At 41.4% G+C, this 5,640-nt stretch overlaps 1 long non-coding RNA gene across 6 annotated transcripts; it reads right to left on the reverse strand.

Annotated features, from left to right (window-relative positions):
- Positions 1-984: 984 nt before the first annotated feature.
- Positions 985-5,032, reverse strand: LOC123085959 (uncharacterized). Of its 6 annotated transcripts, none has more exons than XR_006440184.1 (6): positions 4,691-5,031; positions 4,511-4,575; positions 4,245-4,411; positions 3,756-3,824; positions 1,808-2,923; positions 985-1,645 (listed from the first exon to the last, which is right to left on the reverse strand). It is a non-coding gene; the product is annotated as an uncharacterized lncRNA (long non-coding RNA). The 6 variants fall into 6 exon arrangements; XR_006440185.1 differs by lacking the exon at positions 4,511-4,575 and having other exon boundaries at positions 1,808-1,903; positions 2,350-2,923; positions 4,691-5,028; XR_006440186.1 differs by lacking the exon at positions 4,511-4,575 and having other exon boundaries at positions 1,808-1,906; positions 2,350-3,824; positions 4,691-5,032.
- Between the last annotated feature and the right edge of the window lie 608 nt (positions 5,033-5,640).

Genomic DNA, 5,640 nt, shown 5'->3' on the forward strand with positions numbered 1-5,640 from the left:
GAAGGTTATCATAGAGCGAACAGAAATAAGATAACCACTACAGAGTTCAATCGGACTTCTAACATTAGAAAACAATTTGCCCCTTCCTTTCGGTTTGCATTTCTTTATAGTTTTTCTTAACTATTTGGCATTCTATGACCATTTATACAGTATTTTTCAGATAATTTTGCTGTCCCTACTACTAAAGTTCAGTTCTGGACGCGGTTAAGCCCATGTACCACCCTTCAACAAAAAAACATATAATGACCCAAAGCAATTGAAGCGAGACCCTTCCCTCAGGTAGTCAAACTGGAAGTGTAGCTCCTGCATCAGGAGTACCAGGGGCAAACAGAGGCCCGTATCCCATAGGTCTGCTGATTAGAGGAAACTTGGAGCATCCATTAAGCAAAATTTCACATATGAAACCCATCCTGATCTATCCCGATTCTCAGATCCTCTGACTAACAGAGGACACACCATTTGCATTGCACAATTGAATGATCCATTCAATGCATGGTGAATTTGTTTTCAGAATTGGAGAACTCCATCAGCATATTAATGGTGAGTGATAAAACCTGACCAGTAGTATGTCACATTGGTAGCTAAGTTACAGTAAGTTTTACTTTGTGCCCTTGACCACTTAGTAAGTTTCTTGTATTTTTTCAAGCATGCCAAACATATCATTGCATGCAAAATAGTCAAAGGGACTGGCGCACCTTATACAGCTGATACTCAATGCAGAAGCAATTAGTAATAGTATATCCAGCAAGTAAGAGAACTCTCTTTCTTTTTTGTCTTCAAAATCACAAGGATGTGCTGAATCATTTTCAGGAGCCACCATCTCAGAGCACAAGTAATTATCAATTGCAGCATCCACTACTACCTTGACAACAGTTTCTTAAGATGGGAAGTTAACGAGCTCAGGCCTAATTATCTAAAAGGATGACTGAAACTTTATGACGGTAAGATTGCTGACCATGAGGATTTGTTGTATCTTGGTTGATGTTTTCAACTGAAAACTCTTCAGTTGGACATTAAAGATAGATACTTTCTCGCATCAATTTAAATTGCTACTTGCTGCAGCTAGTTTCACGAAGGAAAGAAGATGGAAAAATAATACAAAGTTTCTATCCTATAACCATAAGAAAACTCGGTTGTAAATGAAAGATAGCGACTACAGAAGCTGATCCAAGCTTTCATCCTCACATGTGAATGATCTATGCTAAACCATTTGAGGTGATAGAGTTCGGAGCCGCTGCTGACTGAAGGTTGATGATATTACTGGACATTCAGTCGTCTGAAGCACATAATCTTCTTTCAACACTTCTCAAAAGGCAAAATCAATACGACCACATGAACACGAGATAGAAGGTGAGAGAAATTTACAATCAAGATGTAGGCTGGGTCAGGCAGGACTGTGCCCCGCATAGGTAGGTGGCGGCACCAAAGTTGGGGCAGGGGAGTGTGCGTCTCCACTCCGTCACGTGATATCCATCGGACATCACCAAACGATCTCCGGGGACAATGAAGCGATGGTGGCTTCTGGCTTTGCCAGTTCAAGAGCCCCCTGTTATCGGTCTCGGGCCACCCTTGTTCCTTCACCAGTGTTGTTGGCAGGCCACCGACGAAATTGACTGTTGTAGGAGGTGCAGCCCCAATTCTCAGCCTTCAACACAAAATTGGTCCATCACAAATGCTACCAAAATAAGCCACATAATTTTTCTGACGCTATAATTCAGAAACTACTAAAACCAAATTCATGTTGTTATTTGGACGAACAAATATTCTGCATCAACTAATGCATGGTGCAGGGAAAATAGGGAATTACCTCTTGGTCCAACCAGGAGCTTCATGATTTACTTTGCCAGTCAATTCCACCGACTACACTGGAGTAGCTCCCTTCCTTGCCGAGTCTATTCCTCTGCTGCTGTCCGAGCATAAACAACAGTGAGCCATAATGTACTACCACGGGAAACAACAACAAGTAAAGCATCATCAGTTCGTAGATGCAAGAAAAAAGATGCTAGCAAGCAACTCTGCTGCTCCCCAAACTGTAACCATCAAGTCCCGCAAGATACATCCCCAGCTGCTTGTTTGGCTTTCCTCAAAGAAGCTCCCATCTATATTCAACAATCACCCCAGCCAACTTCTGGCGGCGACCATTGTTTTCTAAAGAGTTTGACTGGATAACATCACAATAACACATACATTACACTATTATGTGACAACATCATTAGCATTATACAAATTGATACGCTTGTCCCCAGCCTAACAAAAGTCAAGGATACATGCAACCACAACAAATGTAAACACATGCATATATCTACATTGTCTCTCGAGATAAAGAAATAAAGGGGTAAATCACGTTACATTTATTTAAGTGACCTCCGTTGTAGCTCAAACATGTGTTGATTTGCTGCATCAAGGTGCCAAATAACTCACATGGTACGCCCACTTTGTTGTCTCCAATAAATTCAGGACTCTTCCAAGATGTTAAAATAGTAGCATATAAAGAAAATAAAACATCTCCTTACAACTACATAATATATACAAAACAGAGTATATAGTGACTGTTTCTTGAAGCTGAGAGAAAAATAAGCATCTTTCATCAGAATCTTTGGTACATTGTGAGGAAAAAAACAATTGAACTTCTTTTCCAACACGGGATAAGGCAAAGAATGAAAATGAAACAAAAACTTACCATGTAAGAATTCATTATTTCTGTGTCTCGTTTAGACGGGTAATGACTTAATAGACGAACAAAAGCCTAACATTTAAGCAGATATTTTTTCATGGTTATAATGATGCTTTTCTTCTTAAGTTAAGGTTGGTCTTGTTTGTTAGAAAAATATAAAACTAAAAAGAGCTAGAGAACACAAAGTTACATGCCAAACCATAGAAGAAAACAGCTTGCCGACTCACCTCTAATAGTCAATGGTCTCACCTACATCAGCAACAATCAATTGTGTTGTGTAAATGAAGTTTGTAGATATTAGATTAGGGTGCATCAATTGAAATGCCATGAAAATAACAATAATAAAGGAAAAACTATTGAGGAAAATAATTATCGGTAGATGATCATAGTCTAACAAATAATAAATGTACTAAAAGCAGCTCCCAGTTGTTTTCTTTGTTAATCTAAATGGTAATTATCTAAACATCACTATAAAGCTATTTCAAAGTTCTCTCACCACTTCCTTGCATAGTCATGTCTCCAACATAAGAATCAAAACTTATAATTAAACTATAAGCACTTCAATAAGTTTCTCGAGCTCCTCAAGGTAGCGAACAACCTAGTGTATTAAGCCAAACCATGTTATCATAATATTTTCTTAACTCTAATCATCAAATGCCCATACATTTTCTCGCAGCAAAAATTCTCTAGCTCGTCTAGGCAACAATGAACCAAGGCATGCACACCAACTAAAGTACATCCCCTAAAAAGTGCAATTCTAATTGTTTTCCACATTGAAAATCCGGTACATCATGGTCAAAACAACATGAGAGAAAAAAACTAGGGAAATCCCTCATTGATTATTTCTATTGGCAGAACAAAAACTGCTAGTCCAAATAAAATAAAATAAGCCTCTAACATTGACATGTTGTTCTGAAGTATCATCAAACCTATTGATAATTAATTGTATATAGAAAAGAACTAAAACCAACAAATGCACTTGGCTAATTGAAAATCAAGCACACTGAAGTTGTAATTGCAGGTAGAGGACGAAGCAATTAAAAAGTAGTTAGCAAATGTTGGATATTCCGAACTCTCATACCTACGTGTTGATGTCGTTTAGTATGTGTCATACGCCGAGTTAGCAAGTCCTGATCTATGTAATCTGCATCTGTAAGTACAAGAAAAAATTATCGTTATCAAGGTTATGGCCTGAGGCAAACAATTGAACTATTGATCTAGTAGCTATCTCATATGTGAGAGTTTCGTCTTGGCCAAACTGTGATCAGCCTGTAGTAGCTTGGTGTACGGCAAATCGTCTACTCAAGCGATGATCCGATCAAAGGAAGCCATGCACAGCTAACTGGGATTTTTTACACACCTTATAATTTATATATCAGACTGCTAGCCTAAATAAAATAAGGCTTTACCATATTGACATATTGTTCTAAACTTCACCTAACCTATTAACTATTGCCAACAAAGAGATTTAGCTAATTGAAATGTAAGCACATTGAGCTTGCAATTGCAGGTAGTGCGTAAAGCAATTAGGAAGTAGCTAGGGAATGTTGGATATTCCGAACTCCCATACCTACGTGTTGATCTTTTTTCTGAGTCCCAAGTCATAGTATTTATCATCCACCGAGTTGGCAATTTCTAATGTATGTAATCTGCATCTATAAAGTTTTGCCAGCACATCCGACATACATGCCTTTGCCCAAGCATCAGGGAAAGGTGTGCGTGTTGTCATCATTGAATCTGCGAACAACCAAAAAGTTAAGATCAATCTCCATGCCCAACATAATCCGCAAAAATCAAGTGACTATTTCCCCTCTCGATCTCCTCGCTCTACTCAACCATGGTAGCCGACAGAGCCAGAACAGGGAAGCTTGTGTGGGCTGGAGGCTGTCCGCCAGGAGGGCCTGCACGGGAGCCGGCAAGCGTTTGTAGCAGGCCGTGAGCCGCATTGGACAGGATGGGAGAGGAAAGGGGTGTGGAGCAGTGAGCAGTGCCCCGAGGGAATGGAGATAGAGGTACCAGGGAGAGGCGTCGGCATCCTTGCGCACAGAAGCGCTAGGCGGTGGCGGAGATCCTGCGGGAGGCGCCAAGGTGGCGAGGTGAGTCTCTGGCTGGGTCACGCAGAATCAGGGCATCCACCGGCGGGCGGCGTGCTCCAAGGAGCTGTCGGCCGAGGCTCCGTCTTGGATATCGAACGACGGCGAGGGGCTACGATGACGACTGGGGATGGGAGAGGGTGGAGAGGGTGGAGAGGGTTGCTGGGAGCAGAGGGATGGGGCGTGGCGGTGGAGGGAACCCTAGCGCCGGGTGGCCGGGATGGTTCGTGTTCTCGTGGGGATAGAGAGACGGGTGTATGTAGAATCGTTTTTGTTTCACTTAAGAGATGAAACATCATGGAGTGCGGGTTGATTTTAAAAAGAGTGAGGGGCCTTTGTGTAAAAACGCCGCGACGGTGAAACCGGAGACTTAATCCGTGCTTTATTATTACTAGCACAAATGCCCGTGCGTTGCAACGGTAAAGTAAATTAATATGTTTCCGTCGAAAAGTTCACCAAAGTGGCACGAGGGCATCTTTAAATATTACTCTCTGTTACAATCCCATGAAATATTGTTTCTCAGACACAACCCACAATCCCATTTAAATATATATCCAGGTCCGTAGACCATCTAGCGTCGACTACAAGCACTGAAACAACAACTGCCGCTGATAAAAAAAAGCGTAGATTGGAAGAATTCAACTTATAGGCACACCGACATAGAAAAAGAAAGAGCGGATCCAAGCTGATCCACGGAAGACAAACACCGACCAAATCCCACGATATCTATCGAAGAACTACACACGTCCTTCGATGATGCTAGAAGCATCATCATGGCGGGGATCTTTAGGGAGCCGCCACCGCCTCGTCTTTCTAAGTAGGACATGAACCCTACCAAAACGAAAAAATACCTAAAAACAAAGCCCTCTTGCC

This window comes from Triticum aestivum, chromosome 4A (genome assembly GCF_018294505.1).
Source record: "Triticum aestivum cultivar Chinese Spring chromosome 4A, IWGSC CS RefSeq v2.1, whole genome shotgun sequence".
In the NCBI taxonomy this organism is placed as follows: Eukaryota; Viridiplantae; Streptophyta; class Magnoliopsida; order Poales; family Poaceae; genus Triticum; species Triticum aestivum.